This window comes from Canis aureus, chromosome 21, assembly GCF_053574225.1.
Source record: "Canis aureus isolate CA01 chromosome 21, VMU_Caureus_v.1.0, whole genome shotgun sequence".
NCBI lineage: Eukaryota > Metazoa > Chordata > Mammalia > Carnivora > Canidae > Canis > Canis aureus.
This window is the reverse complement of record NC_135631.1, coordinates 36,121,193-36,138,538: the sequence shown is the minus strand read 5'-3', so window position 1 is coordinate 36,138,538 and position 17,346 is coordinate 36,121,193.

The window sequence follows — 17,346 nt, the reverse complement described above, 5'->3', positions numbered from 1 at the left end:
CCCTGATGCTATTTCTTACAGATAGAAATAATAATAAGTATACTTCTATAATAAGTAATCATTTTTTACCTCTTGAGATGAGAAAAAGAAAATCCCCCAAAAACCTGGAGGTCAATCTAGGCTCAAACACTGTGTCTGTTTTGAGTATAACCTAACCTTTCAACTATTTCTTTGTTAGTGTGATAGAGAAGTCATACTTCTTCAACTACTCTGATTCAGGATACAGCCCCCGTCCCTGGTTTCACCAGTTCACTGTGTCACACAGTCATTTCCAGAACACAGTAGACTATTCTCTCTTGGATGTGCTCTTATTTTCTAGGAATGGGGGAACTATTAGAAGCGCTGCCTTGTCACTAATAAAGTTCTAAAAACGCCTCGAATACTGATGAGAAGGGATAATGTTTTTATAATAATCTCTTCACAGCTAAATTTACTAGTATTTGCTGCTACCCAACTTCCTGTTGACAGCCTGGGGATCCCAAGCCTGCCCCTAGTCTTTTTGTAACCTTGACTAATAAAAAAGTGTGTCTATAGCCTCGACTCTAATACTTATCTAGGATTTGGAATGAGTCATGAGGATACCATGGCTCCCAGACAACTGCTGGGCTTACTTTCGCTCTTGCTTCCATCTAGTACTCTGAACTTAGCTAATACAGAGGTTTTCAGTAGGATTTGGCCAGAGTCATCCAGGTCTCCTTCCCTGAGTTGGATCAAATTTATGTGTCTTTTTCTCATTCATTTTGCTAATTCAACAAATAAATACTGAGCACTCCTTATTTTCTATAGGCAATCATTTACGCCTCTGGGAAATGCCAATAGATTCGACAAATTTTCTGCTCATCATAGATCTTAGTGGGGGAAAAAGAAATAAACAGATATAATACAAATTCTGGTGGAAATATGTGCTATGAAGAAAAATAAAAAAGGGTAAAGGTATAGGCTATGGGAGTCAGGCTAAGGGATGGAAATTATGTTACATGAGGTGGTCAAGAAAGGGCTCTGCTAAGAAATAAAGCAACATTTCTATCTGGGGAAAGAAAGCTTTCTGGGCTGAGGGACCAGCAAGACCCAGGCTCTAAGACCTACAAATACTTGTGGGAAAAAAAGTCCAGTGTGGCTAGAATACATTGAGCAAGAAGAGATACAGAAAAGTAGAATTAGGCAAAGGGCATATTGTGCAGGATCCTTGAAGGCCACGAAGAAGAGTTCACATTTTGTTGTCATCGTGATAGTAAATTGTTGGATGGTTTTGATCCGGGATGTGACATGATCACACCTATATTTTAAAGGATCTTTCTGATCTTTGGACAATAAACTGTAGTGGAACAAGAGGCAACTTAGTTAAAAGGCAATTGTGGTCAAGGAGAGAAATATTGGTGTCTCAAGCAGAGTGTGATAAGTGATCAAGTGGCAATACACTCATGAAAGAGAAAGTATCTTGGAATCCTTGATTCTGTTCCTTTCTCATAGGACTTAATTCCGTGGGGGCAATTTATGGAGATATTTGGACTTGAACATTCTAGTGGCCCTTGCCAATGTCAACTTTTCCATCCCTTTAACCTTTGCCTACAAATATGCCCCAATTGTTTCTAGTGGCAGGTGGTTTACATATAGACTTGGACTTCTTGACTACCCTCTTCATGGCCAAGTTCACAGTCTCTTTGATCCCAAATTACAACTCCCAGTACTTTTCACCAATGAAGGGTCTCCTCTTGGTCTCTACTTGCCCTTCATTCCTATCAGCCCAGAGTTTCAAATGTCACAGTGGCTTCCCAATGAACTGATGGAAGTCATGAAAATCATAATAAAAATTTGACCAGTGTAAATGCTGTAAAACAGTGACCAAATAGAAAAGATAAAACTAAGTTGCTGTATTTGATTCTGCTCAAAATGAACTAACTGGAAATTCAAGAACTAAAAAATGCAGTGACTGAAATTAAAAAGTCAGTGCATGCTTTTTACAGCACATTTGATTCAACTGAAGAGAAAATAAGCAAACTGGAATATAACCTAAAGTCCCATCTCTGATAAGGAACAGACTTTAAGAATTTTTTGAGGGAGACCTGAGTGACTCAGCTGTTAAGTGTCTGCCTTCAGTTCAGTGCGAGATCTTGGAGTCCCGGGATAGAGTCCCACATCGGGCTCCCTGCATGGAGCCTGCTTCTCCTTCCGCCTATGCCTCTGCCTCTCTGTGTGTCTCTCATGAATAAAAAAATAAAAATCTTAAAACAAATTTTTTTCGATAATTGTAAAAATATTCGAATTTGGATCCTCAAAGTTAAACAAGTCTTTCTCAATTTTTCTTTTAAGAAATCCATTTCCTAATTGTTTGGAAATTATTTAAGAATCTGGGAGTCCTAATTTCCTTTTATACAGATAATGTCCATATATACAACTACAACACCATTTCTAAATGACTTAGATGAACTATTGTCTTATTAATGTCTCTGTGTCCTTCTAGTTTTTTTCATCACCATTATCAGTACTGTCTTTTTGGGTCTTCTCATTTGCCACATGAATCACTGCCATGAAATTCTCTTTTCCTTCCTTTTAGTTTTGCGTCAATCTGAACCGTTTTTCACAGAGCTGCCAAAACGATCTTTCTAAGCTGCAGGTCTGTTTGGTATCTCCCTGCTTAAAGCATTTTATTGGGTTCTGTCCAATTTATCTATGACCTCCTTCATTTTACCTTTTCCTCCCTCTCCTTTCTTGTTGTTATTACCGTGATAAACCCTCATTTCCTGTAGCTCCAGCCATACTTTTTTAGTTAACTTACCTTTCTACTCTGAATTTCTGATTTGATGAAGGCATATGAATTTCTTGGTCAGATATGGTGGGTGAATGGGAAGCTAAGATCCACATTTGAGGCATCAGAACACATCCAGAAAATATCAGGGTGTAATAAGCAGGAATGGAATCCCCAGTACCGCAGTTGGAGGTCTAGGGAGGAACTATATATATGAAACATAGAAGCATTAACACGGTCAAAAAAGAGAATGATCCTGGAAAAAGAAGACAAACTCTTTAGGAAATAGCTGCAATTTGAGTTCAAATCTCATTAAATCTCCATGTAGGACTTAAACAAGTGTAAAGACCCAACTTGCATTTGTTCTAACTCACTAAAATAAACACTTGATAGTGTTAGCATTAGTGAATGTTAATAGAACAAAGTTAAAACTAACTTGGACTTTAAAATATTACTGATATTCAGAAACTCTTTAAGTCACTAACTTTTAACTTTCCAGCCAACGACTGTAAGTCAGCAGTAAGTTCACTAGCTTTTTTTCAGCTCTTCTGCAGGGTATCATTATGTCATGCAGTGTTTCAAAATTGTGTTTTTTCGTTCTAAAAAAGTGCCCAGTTCCCTTGTTGGAAGAGCAATCAGAGTAGATGCATTCCGCATACCTTGGTAACAGATGTTATTTCACGCTGTGCAAATTCCTTGAATCATTCAAGGTAGACATGGTATCCAGGAAAGTAAAATATTTCAGCCAAACTTCTGTCCAAGAGCCAGCTGTTTATGCAGTCAGAAAAAAGATGCCATTCAGAGTCTCTTATTTTGGTTACAGGATTTTGTAGCATGCTTTATAATGCTACAAATATTTACTTTCTGAGCAGCAAAAAGACTGCATGCAAATTTTACTTAGCATTTTGCATTGCTCTTTGCTTTTCTTTGATAAAGGATGAATGTTATTTGAATTGAAATAAAGTAAATCTTGCTAGGCTTGTGGGCTTAGGAAAACTGTAAAGCTATCCCTGTAATGGCAAGAAAGAGGCTTTTTGTTGTTGTTGTTGTTCTATTTAATTGCTTGGATTTCTCTCTCTCTCTCTCTCTCTCTCTTTTTTTTTTTTTTCCTGCTTTTTTTTTTTCTAGAAGCCTCCTAGTAGAATTCGCTTCAAGATGTTCCTTCTATTCTGATTTCCCAGTTCAGATCACTGTTACCTACGCTGGGGAAGAGAATGGAACATAAAAGTTGATTATATGTCCTTTTGCTCTAAACTGTGGGTTCTGTTACTCTAAAGGAATACATTTAAAAAAAAATTTAAGCAAAGGGAAGAGAACAGAAATAGAATAATGTAGAAACAAGTGACAGCCATCTGTTAAATTTCACCAACTGCTGGTGATATTGGTTTCTTGTGTCATTCTGACTCAAAAGAGCATTTTAAAATTTAATATAACTATTATAAATGTCTTAACATACGTCATTTGGGCCACATGACTTAAGAAAAAAATGACTTGGCAGGATGTGTGCCAAGGGTAAATGGCATACGAAGAGAAGTAAATAACCATGAAAAGGGATTCTGGTGGACAGAATAGGTAATTTATTAACCATTTCTATAAATATTAAAGCCTTTTCTCAAAAAAAAATTACTTTCTGTTAAAGTTAGTTTAGATTGATGAAAGGATGCTTTGAAAAAGAAGCAAATTTTAATTATGACTAACTTGGTATTTGTATGAACATACTGTCCCTAAGACTAGAAAGGAATACAGTGTCTCTCTAGCTCACCCCCAAATCCCTAGGGAGCTAAACAGCATCCCTTAAGTGCTGGCTCTTGCTAGACTTATGTATAACTGTCCATTCAACCTTGGTTTAGCTTTGGTTATAGAATAAGGTGGCTCAGAGAAGTCTTGGGAAGATGTGTACAGGCCCGGCACTCCTGTCCTAGGATCCATTCTGTTTTATTATAGTTTTCATAAAGCAACTCCTTCTATGTAGTTCTTCTGCATCATTTGAGAGAAACAATGTTTGACCATTTTTTACCTACAGAACAATGATTTAATGTGGTTCATAAGGCCCTAGTGATTTCTCATTATTCTGAGTTGCTGTAGGCAACCTGCAGGATTTCTGTCTAATAGCTTGTGTATGTTCCTATCAATTGATACATATGATTGCTATAAATAACTTTTGGTGGACAAGATGGCAACTGTTGGAATATAAATTTCCCCTTTTGGTATTTTAAGCATAAAGGTCTTGTCCTTAACCTGTAAATCCTACAACTTGGTAGAAAAGGAGATGATGTTGAGAAAGAAAGGTCAGAAGACTACAGGAATATGTGTCTGTGATTTCCACTGGGCCGTGTCTTAGAAGCTTTTATTTTCCATCCAAATCATGAGGCAGGGTTATTAGTTTTCCCAACTTTCTGTGAAAAAGAAACCAGAAAGATGAAAACCTGAAAACCTATTCTGCTCATCAAGCCATCCACCCCGGAGTGATGTAAAAAATATTTTTAAATGATGTTGTCATTACTTTGGTAAACTTGTCTGAGTGGACCTCACTCCATTTTTATACTTCATCGCACTTCCACCCATGTCTTCCATGTAACGCTCTATGAATTCCTTGTCTCTCTCTCCTTCTCTCCCATAGTTTCTTTGTCACATCTTCTCCTTACTGGATAGATCTACTACAGATGTGAAATTTTCCATAATCTTGCATCTATGATATCTTCTGAGTGTTCTTAAGGAAACTCAAGAGTGGAAGAAGCCTTGATTTCTGAGTCACTGTTATGGACCACCATGCTCCTCCCATATTCTGGGGGAAAAATTGTAACATAGCCAGAATTAAGTCACTGAGATTGGGGAAAGGGTGTTTGATAGAGGAGTCAACCTTCCTAATACACTTAAAATCTTTGTTCTATGAGAGAACGATAGACCTTTTATGAGAGAGAGAGATGTCTCTATGAGAGATGTCAACTTTCCCTGGTCTACTTCTCCCTCACCAACATTTTTTTTTCTGTGCCTTGTGGAGACCATTTTCTCTTTGTGCCTCTTAGGCATTGGTCTTACCCAGAGACCCAACTTGAACACCTTATTTTTTTTTTTCACCCTCTATATTCTCTTGCATAGGGTTGAACCTATTGAACCTTTCTCAGGTTGAACCTTTACTTGTATTATCTCAAATTTCTGTTCCGATTCATGATCTTTGCAGTCAGATTCAGACTGGTACATGCACGTTGTTCCTGGAGAGCTCTGAGTAAATAGGCTTTACCTCCTCAAATGCAGACTAAAACCAAATCCATCATCTTACTGTTCAATTAGCACATTCTTTTCCTTCCTCTAACTTGGTGAATGTTATCACTACCTACCGAATGAAGATGACAATTTGGGATTTGTTTTAAACTTCTTCACCATACTTCAACCCAAGAGAACTAAAACTTCTGCCAATTTACCTCAATAAATAAGTAAATAAGTAAATAAATAAATAAATAATAAAAACAGACCTTTCTATTCCAACTACTGTTATCCTATAAACAACCCTCTTAATCTCTTGTTTGGCTCATCAAAATAACTCTGACTGGTTTCCCGGCTTTCTATCATATATTCATCTGCTGCAAAATTTACTTCCAACTTGATAATACTAAGATGAGGAAGATAATACATTGGACATAATGAGATTTTGAGGGGCAATTGTGAGCATTTTACCTCAGTGTAGAATTTTTTCTCTAAGAAAATAAAATCAGACTTCAAGCTAGTGAGATTGTTACTATCCAGATAATTACACTAAAATTTTTTGTGTTAATTTGAGTTTTTTAATCATTGAAGCCTGACTGATATGTAACAAAACTCATCACTTAATTAAGGATTACAATTTTATGAGTCATGATTAAAGTTTGCGGTCTTAAAATCACCATCCCAATCATGACTCAAAACATGCCTATCATTCCAAAAACCTCCTTTGAAACCCTTTGCCTTCAGTGCCCTTAAATCTAACCCCTGAACCCTGGCAGACACTGATTTTTTTTTTCCCTGTCAATCACAATGGTTCTACCTTTCTTGAATTCACAAAATGGATTCATAGCGTATGTTTAGAGATTGTCACTATGCGTATTGGGATTCTATTCTTTAATTTTGTTGAGTAATTTTTCCTTGAATGTTCTACCATTCCAGTGGATAGACATTTGGGTTGTGTCCAATTTGAGCTATTTTTTTTTTATATAGCTGCTATGAATATTTGAATACATGACTTTCTGGGGACATAGCTTTTCACTTTGGGGAACTGATTATCTAGAAGGGGAGTTGTGGTTGTAAGGTAAATACATATTTAAATTAACAAGGAGGGCAGCCCGGGTGGCTCAGAGGTTTAGGGCCACCTTCAGCCCAGGGTATGATCCTGGAGTTCCGGGATCGAGTCCCACATCAGGCTCCTTGCATGGAGCCTGCCCCTCCCTCTGCCTCTCTCTCTTTCTCTCTCTGTGTCCCTGATGAATAAATAAATAAATTTACAAGGAAATGACAAATTGTTTTGTGCTCCCACCACAATGTGTGAAAGTTTAGATGGCTCAACATCCTTATCAATACTAGCTCTTATTTTCTGTCTTTTTAACTAGAAACATTTTGGTGGCAGTCATATCTCATTGGTTTTAACTTGCATTTGCTTAGTGACTAAGGATATTGAACATTTTCAATATACTTATTTCTCATTAAAAAAAAAATTGGGAGGGTATCTGTTCTCTGCATTCAGAAGCATTCTTCCTTTGTCTTCAAGTATATCCTGTTTTAGCAGCTGAGTATTTTTATCAGCCTGCTTTCCATCTGGAAAATATTAGGAATCCAAGCCTTCTTTCATTTCATATTCATCTTCTCTCTGTTCTTTTCAGAACCTTGGGTCTTGAGTGTCCACCACCCACAGGGTGTTATTCACAACCCTTAAACTTAATGGATTTTGCCCAGTTGAATTTTGAAGGAACTGAGAGTCAGAGAATTGCTATATGAATAGGAATGTGAATCCAGTTGATTATAAAGTCAATATTCTTTTCCTTTCATTAGTATTTTGGTATGATGGGTTATATAGTATGTTCTTTAATAAAAGGAAACATTAATTCATCAGGAGAGTAAGATATTTGGTGATTAATATCTAAAAGGAAATTATTCTTTTATGAAGAATATTGAATAACAATAAGATATTTAACAATGATTTTACATAAGGTACAGAACATTTCTCCATTTCTGAAAATTTCAAATTTAATAACTTTCAACTTGAATAAAATCAGGACATTAAAATATGCCTAATGAAGATCTTTAAATAGGTAGCAAAGCAGATGAGTTTGAATATGGCTTTGAGGTAAATCTATACAAGACAAAAATAGGAAGTTCAAAGGGGTAGATGTATAATGTCTATTTAAGAATGACCAAGAAATTTTGTGAAGAATTCATAAATTTATACCTGATTAATTTGCAGTGGCACTGAACAGGAATTTTCAGTAGTCTGACATATCTCTCAGGTACTGTCTTGTATTTTTGTTTTTTAATTTTTCCTGGTTATTCAATTTCATGAGTATTGACAGTTTTTTATTTTTATTTTTGGCCATTGCTATGTTTCAATGTCAATATGCACTGTATACTTTAAAACATAGTGGGTTTCATATTCAAATGCTAAACTCAACTCTCCAATTGTAAATTCTCTTTAGAGGTACTTAAGAAATTGTCACTCAAAGAAAAAGATGCCTTGTAATAATTAAAATTTCTAGTTTGCTTAAAGAACATGAGGTAAATTTTCCATTGAAAGGATGTGTGGGGGGCGGGGAGCTGGGTGGCTCAGTGGTTGAGCATCTGCCTTTGGCTCAGGTCTTGATCCTGGGATCCTGGAATCAAGTATCTCCTTGGGCTCACACCCTTTGCCTATGTGTCTGCCTCTTTCTCTGTGTCTCTCATGAATGAATAAATAAAATCTTTAAAAAAAAAAGAATGTTTGGATAGTACAGTTAAATAGCAGCAATGAAAACAATGGCTAAAACTGACAGGTTTTTACTTCCATATTGGTCCAATTTATAATCTATCCTTTAACAAGTCCTTTGCTTAGGAACTAGTTCTTATTGAATCTTAGGTGTCTTTGATAATCAAACAAGATGTTGCTAATACTGGCTGTCGGCTATCCTTTTTCAGCCCATCAATTTACTGTGGGTTGTTTTGGGTTTTTTGTGGGGGAAGTATTCCCAGAAAAAAATTGTGTCTTGATAATTCTGAAAATTGTCTTCTGATGATCAGCTCATAACCAGTATGACAATAATAGCAGCAACATGTATGCTGTTTCAAATGTATCATTTAAGTTACCGTAAATTCACTATTAGAAACCCTCAGCAGTAGGTTTATATATGGAATCTAAATTTCAGGCTATAATACCATGATTTCTACGAACTCTAATATTGACTTAGCACTCACCATGCTAAATGTTATCTCTTAGCTATTTTGTTGAAAGGTACAGGTTAGATTCCCCTAGAAGCTATGGGATGAATACTATTACATGGAGTTTTAAAGATTAAAAAAATATTTTAAGATCCTAAGCAACAAATTTGCATAGCTACCAACGGATGGAAGTGTGACCTAAGCTTTTCTTAGATACCAAAGCCCACAGCCTCAGCCGCCACTCCTTCATGAGTCTAATGCTCTAGGCAAAACTCCCCACCGAACCAATAGAAAATCATTATATGCGAATGGCACTAGCAAGACAGGTCCCTGCCGTTGGAATGTTCAGTCTAAACACAAGCAATCAGGGAGTATCCCAATAAAAAGTGTTCTGAGAAAAATACTGATTTGTTTTTAATAACACTGACAAAGATATTATTGAGCTTCATTAACATTAAAAAGGAGTTCTTCCTAGGTCTCAGTGCTGTGAAGAAAGAAGAAAAGGAAAGGAAAAAGAAAATCTTGACAAGTTGGTAGACCTGTTTAGAAAGGGTTTTGTTTTCTCTTGTTAAGAAAACTCCATTAAAGAGATGGAAACATTTTTTCCAGTCTTCCATTATTGAAATAATATGTTACAGCTATACATTTAAAATGTATTATAAAATTATCAACTTGTAAATTGTAGAATTTCAGTTTTAGGGAAGGCACTCAAATATATAGAAAATAAGTGCCAAATTGAACTGTGCATCATGTATGCTCAATGTCACAGCTTCATTGAAAAATTGTGCTAATTTTATTTTCCCATTTTTATTTCATGCCATTTATTTAGTTTGCCCTTTTTTCTTTGTTTTTTTTTTATAGCCAGATTATTTTATTTTATTTTTTTAAGATTTTATTTATTTGAGAGAGAGAGAGAGTATGAACAAGGGGAGGGGCAGAGGGAGAGGGAGAAGCAGACTCCCCACTGAGCAGGGAGCCTGATGCATGACTCTGGGATCATGATCTGAGCTGAAGGCAGACACCCAACTGACTGAGCCACCTATGTGCCCCTTTTTATAGTCAATTTAAAATATAATGATATTTATGTGTCTTAGATAAGAGTTCCTTGGAAGCAGAACATGTGATGGGGACTTAGTGAATGTGATTTATTTGGAAAGGAATCTCTGGCCCACAGGAGTGAGAGAAGCAGGAAAAGGCAAAGGGAAAAGGCTGAGCAAGAATGGGTTCTCAACTGGAGCCTTCACTGTGGTGTCAGGTGAGTCAGAAACACAAATTACACCCTCATTACATCCTTGAGGCAAGGGGAGCAGTGTCTTGTAACCCTTTGCCAGTCAAACTTGGTAGGGCACCAGTTTTCCAAGCAAATGGCAACCATGAGGCATTAACAGTCAATTCCCAGAGCAGCTGGGAGGTGGGTGCAGCAGCTGGCCAGAGACCAGAGGCTACTTACACCATCCATGGTGCAGGTATGTCTTAGAGGACACGCAGTCTATCATGCTGTGCTAAATACGAGCTGAGCTGCTTTGAATTCACATTTGTGTATTCCCTAAGGGTAGTAAAGAACATGAAGTGGTTGCTAATGAGTCAGTAGAGGGTCACCTACAGGCTCACCAACTAGTGAGCCAAGAAAGCTATTTTGTTGAAAGGTACAGGTTAGTTTTTGCCTGATTGGTCAGTGACTTGTTTGAAATTACACCCAATCCTTTAATTTTGTAGTTCTTTAGTGCAAACTTATAAGGAAAATGCTGCATAAATAATTACAATTATAAAACTTATGTAAATTCAATTTTTACATGATTTGTTTATTCCTAATTGTGTGGTTTGCAGTGTGGAGTTACCAGGAAATATGGGCAGTCATCTAGGGGTTTTCCAACTGGAAAAGATTGCTTTCAAGCCCATAGGATGTTTAGATTCTTCTGTTATTCTCTCTTGTTTGTCTTTGAAGCAAGAATGAAAACTCGTATGTAGCATACTTTATTAAGATAAATCATTTACACAAATTGTTTTGTATCTGATTCAATAAACGTGAATTGAATCAAATCTGTTGGGTTGGGTAAAGAATGCTAAATTCTCCGGCATGATTCTCTTAGATAAAACACATGTCATACATTCTTGATTATATTGATGCGTTTTGTAAAAGGATTTTTTTTTTCCTAATAAGGCATTTTTTGCTTGAGGAAACTCAAAAAGCAGTTTTTTCTTTTCTTTTTTTAATTCCTGATTTGCTTCTCTATAGTTACGTTTACACTGACAACGGAAATAACAGAGTCCAATCCTGAGACAACTGGCTGAATGTTAAATGCAGTGTGTCTCTGCCATCCTTGTCTGTATGAAGGGGTATCAGTATCTTTCTTTCTTTTTTTTTTTGAAACAGTACGTCACATTGGGTTTTATCCTATGATTATCTAAATTGGGGTCTAAGTTTAGCTGAGACAATGACAGCCATAGCAACCCACAGTTTAGTAAAGCCACGGAGAACTTTAAAAGAAAAGTCACAGATGAAAGAGATCCCAGCTTGCCTCATATGTATACTCTTACATGATTTTGTTTACGAGCCACATTTTAGGGGAAAATGAGGGCATTTAATCCAGAATAGAATGTATGATTATAATTCAGAAGGAGAATATGGAACAGAAGTAAAAAAGAATGAGAAAGACTATTGAAGGCAAATAAGAATCCGAGTATGAAAAATAAAATGTTTTAAAAATATTTAAATTATTAAGTTGTTGGATTCCATTCCTAACAAAGGTAACCTTTAATTAATTCAGATTACTAATAACAACAAATAAAGTCTCATTTTGTGGGTCTTTTAAGAAACCATAGGTTATTTATAGACATTGGGAGGCAGTAAGTGTATCCTTTTGACCATAGTACCACGTCTTAAAGACATCACATTTCTTTGAGTTTTATGAGACATTGAAAATATAGTTGCAATGTATTTCTTAATTAAATATTAGGAATGCTTTGAAAATAATAACCTGTATGTACTTCAATACATCATTTTGGACCTAAACAATTGAAGAAATTGCAGAGAAGTTTGTCGTGAAGGACCACAGAAATATACATTTACAACAAACAAAAAGGTAAGGCTAAGTTTTACAATGTTATTCTTTGGAGGTAATGAAAGAGTTGTTCTCTCTGCAGTGCATGGATTCTGTTTTTCCTCTTAAAATGTGGCAACTTAAAAAAAATGCTATATTAAAAACAAATTTAGTGTATGCCTTATAAGAGGAAATATTGCATTTGAATGTTTCACTACATCTGTACTGACTTATAAATATGTTATCATTTTGTCTACCAAGAATCATTAAGACCACAAGTCATTTGGAGAAAAAATATTTTTTACTTAGCTAAAGCTATCCCTTTACATGCTACAGTGATTTTCTTCAAATTTTAACTCTTCTGTTGAGAATTTTTTCTAAAATACACTGTGTATATCCTTGTATGTTCTTAATACTGCTGAGTGTGATGAGTATCATTTAGATATCAGGCATCATGGTGAGAGCAAAAACGATGGGCTTTGGTGCTGATTGAGCTTAAATTCCAGTTTTACTATTTAGCAAGCTTTTTAAAAAGTTGCTTAACTTTCTGATTTAAAACCAAATTAAAACATACAGATGATTTTCTGTCTCCTGGAAATGTTCAGAAAATTAAGCTTGAGTTTATATACCACTCCTGGCACTGATCCCATCCTTAGATAATTCAGGATCGTTGTGAACATCAAATTGAGCCATTAGAATTATATGACCACATGTTCATTAACACTAAGGATTTGGAGAGTCCTTTGCCTGATTTAACTTTTTCTCATTTGTTTGTCATCTCCCCTCCAATTTGCTCCCTGTAATCTGCTGGGATCCCTGAAAGACAACTTTAAAAAGAAAATAAAACTGAATGCCAACTAAAAATTAATTCACTCAAACACTACATGAACTGTCCACAACTGCACTGTTTAAGACAGTAGCCACTATCCACATTCTAATTTTTATTACAATTCAGAATCCAATTTTTTAGCTGCATATTTCACATGCTTGACAGCCACAGTAGCAAGTAGCTATACTGGATGTAGAGAAATAGTTCCACCATCACACAGTGCTCTATTGCACTGTGCTGATCTGCATTGTTTAAGGTTCTGTGTTTCTGTTGCGGAATTCTAAAGATGAGTGGAATGTGGCTTAAGCCCAGTGGAAGGAAATAAGATATTTTGGGGAGCTGTTTGGAAAATGTAGAAACTCAGTGGTGTAGATGACGACTGTTTGAAAAACATTGGGGAGTTAGAGTAAACAGCTCAGGATTAAAAGAGGAAAGAAATGATGGAGATGAATCCTCAAGCATTATTACATTTCTAATCCTCCCAGAGCATCAAGATTATAGAATGTACTTCCTCGGGTCTACTTGTAGAAGGAGAGAAGGGGAAAGGTTAATTTTGTGCCCTTACTTGTATTAGTATTTAATTTGTTTTGTGTTTGAGGGTTTTGTACTAAAAACTCATAAATAGAAGTATATTTTCAAAGAATCATGACTTTTGTATTATTTAAAACCCTGTCACTCTCCCATTCTCCAAATCAATTTCCTGGCATCTGTTTTCATTCTTGTCATTTTTAGTTCTACTTCACTGAAAGATCTTTCTCATCCTGTCCAAGACTAATGTACTTTTCAGAATTGGAAGAGTACTTTCCCCTCCTGTCTCATCTCGGGGGTACCTCCTATCTCATTCCCCTCACCCCTGTTTTAAAACACACTTTATTTCCTTCTTAGCCTGTTAATATAGGTATGAGTCCTATATCAAACCTGTTTGATCTTTTCTTTCTCTTTCCTTTTCAAATTTCCTAAAACAGTGGCCCCCATTTATATCCCCAATCCTTCACTTAGAAATGATTTTTCAAGCTTGAAGTTTGGCTTTTCACTCATTAGTAAGTGTATGTTTTTGTTTGTTTTACCATGGCCTCCAATTAACATTGCCAACAATTACTGTTGTCAATGCTAACAGATCCTCATAGGCCATCTATTTCTTGGATAAGATGTTGAACTCTTCATTCACCTATACTGATGACTTCTGAATATGTCTCTGACCCAGGTGTCCCTCATAGTCTGTATGTCTGTCTACTGATTGACCAAATTAAAAACATTCGCTATTTCCACAAAGATATAGGCATTTCTAACTTTACACTTGATCTTACCCAAAAGGCTGAGAGGCGATAGGCATTTCAAACTTTAACACAAACTTTTCACACCAAAATCCTCACCTCCTGCTCCTCTGGTATTTTTCTCTTGGTCAGTTGCACCACCATCTACTCGTTTGCCCAAGCCAGAACCTTAGAAAACCATCTTCTGCATGCCAAATACATTTGGTCTAGCACTGGCTGATACCTCCTTGAAATCTCTCCCATCTGCCTCTACACCCTGATGTGGTGCAGGAGTAAACTTGGTCCCAAATCTTTGTCCCTTAGTTCTCACCCCTTCCAATTCATTCTTCACTCTGCCTCCAGGGTGATCTTTCTAAAATTTAAATCTGTCCTATCATTGTTTCTTTTTCTATGTCCTTTATTTTTAACTTTTTTTTTGCTAAAGCTCTCTGATAGTTTCCCTCCCTTCTTAAGTAATGCCTGAATGATCATTTTTTATTGAAACAAAGCAAAATACAGAATTCCCAAGGTCTGAGCACCACTCTAAGAATCTCCAAAAAAGCATCCAGATCTGACACTTCTTCGCTTTCAAACTCCCTTCAGCATTTCTCTGTCATTACTGCCATCCCCCAACATGCAAGGTCCTACAAATGACACTTCTTGGTTAGAACATAGTCCCAGATGATACCAATTCTTTTACATAATATTCAATGATCTAACAAGTACACAAGGGGTACCTGGGTGGCTCAGTTGGTTAAGTGTCTTCCTTTGGCTCAGGTCATGATCTTGGGGTCCTGGGATCGAGTCCCCACATCCATTGGGGTTCCTACTCAGTGGGGAGCCTGCTTCTCTTTCACTCTCCCTCTGTGCACACACACACTCTCTCTCTCTCTCAATATGAAATAAATAAAATATTTTTTAAAGTACACAAAATTATAACTAAATATTATAAAACATAATTAAAACTTGAGGGAGAACAGAGAAAATCAAGGAAAATTACAAAAGCAAAGACTTGTGATTTTATTTCATATCTTGCTGCCTTCTTTATTTTTTTAACCAAGTGTTAATCCACATCTCTTAGGCCAACATTTTAGATGGAGGAAAGGTAGGCTTACAACACAGTTACTCAGCTATTCTGCTACCCTCTGAATAAATGAGCCACAATCAGTGCAGCTCAGATGGCTCCATTGGACTTTGTGCAGATGGTGATGCTTGCTTCTGGCGGTACTTGAATGTGGGTTCCTGGTGATTATGGATGATTAGTCTACATCTAAAACTCCAATAAGAACCAGAGTTGGAAGGCATGATCCTAGATGATGTGAAAACTATATTTTCATTTACCTATAAAATATTTGTGAATCATAGGATGCTGCTCTTAGAAGAATTCAATGAATATTTCATGGCCATTTTGAGTGAGAAAGTTACTCTTGATGCAGGTAGGACTGGTCTCTGTAGACCGATGGCTCAGTGGCCTACTCATCAATATTATCAGTAGAAAGGCTTAATATTTTCAAATTACGCTTAGTTTCCAATACATTTGTGCCAAATAATTCCTTATGGAACATCAATTAGTTTAAAATTTTAAAGATAAGTTTGGCACCTAATTTGTATGTGTTTTGGGGGATGGTGCATGGAAAGCCATTTTAATCAAAATGAGATGGTTACTAAGAATCTTCTGTTTTAAAAAAAGTTAATAAAAATATATTGTCAGTAAAATGTCTTTATAAATGAAGACTGATCCCAAAAGTAGTATATAAAACATGATTTTATTTCTTTGTTCACAATGTAGATTAAATTGTTCACATCGTAAACATATCTACTAATCGGCCTGATGTGTGTACCTATAGTACATAATACTAATGACCTTGAGCCATATCCCAGAACTGAATGTTCCTAGATTTCAAAGCATTTTCTTCAGCATAGTTTCAAAGTTAAGGTTAATTTAATTGCAATCAGTTTTTATAATTCTAAAATGAGTGTCCTCTGAATTGTAACCTTTACCAGAAAGCATACTTTATTGAATCACAGAGCCAAAAAAGACCTTTGAATTCCCGTAGCTTATTAACTTATGAAGCTGTTTATGGATCAGCATCATCTGGGGAAATTTTTTAAAAGAATGCAGATCTGTAGGGCTTGCCTCAAACCAATTAAAACCTGAAGATTAGAGTTTTTAAGAAATTCCTTAGATATTACTGATGTGGATAGAAGCCAGTTTTGGAAGAATAAATTCATTCTTTCCAATTTATAAATCAGAAACTGAAGCAAGCCAAAGAAAGCCAAGTGACTTACCCAAGTAACATAGCAGGTCTGAGACAAGACCCTGACTCCTATCTCCCAACACAGAGTAATTTCTGTGAACAAAAATAGAGCATTTCTTTTTTTTTTTTTAAGATTATTTATTTATTTATGAGAGACACACACAGAGAGAGAGAGAGAGAGAGAGAAAGAGAGGCAGAAACACAGGCAAAGGGAGAAGCAGGCTCCATGCAGGGAGCCTGATGTGGGACTTGATCCCGAGACTCCAGGATCATGCCCTGGGTCAAAGGCAGGCACTGAACCACTGAGCCACCCAGGGATTCCCTAGAGCATTTCTTGTACAAGGAAATCAGAGAATTATTTAAAACATAGTGGAAAATACATGGGTTTCTGTGATTTCATGTGGTGGGTCTCTACTAAGAATACATTTTTTGCTTCTAACTTAGGTGCTGTTGGACCAGGCTGAGTAAATAATATGTTTGGTTGAGATTTGCTATCCTAAATGGAGGCCATGCCAATAAATGTATTACTTGTGACAAGTGCAAAGCCTAGTACCATCAATAATAATATGCATTTTATAATAATTTACGTTTTAATATTCTTCTAAGAAACTCAATATATTTTCCCTCAACTTAAGCTTTGTGGTTTTATAAGCTGGATTTTCAAATGACATCGAAATGCAGCATTAAGTTCTAAAAATATATTCACTTGTTCCATAACACAACACTGCTAAGACATGAGCAATCACTTTTTATGCTGCTGCAACACTACAAATGATGCTAAATCCCTGCCAAGTCAATGGGTTCAACTAAAGCAGCCATTACCCAAATCATAAATCATGGCAAA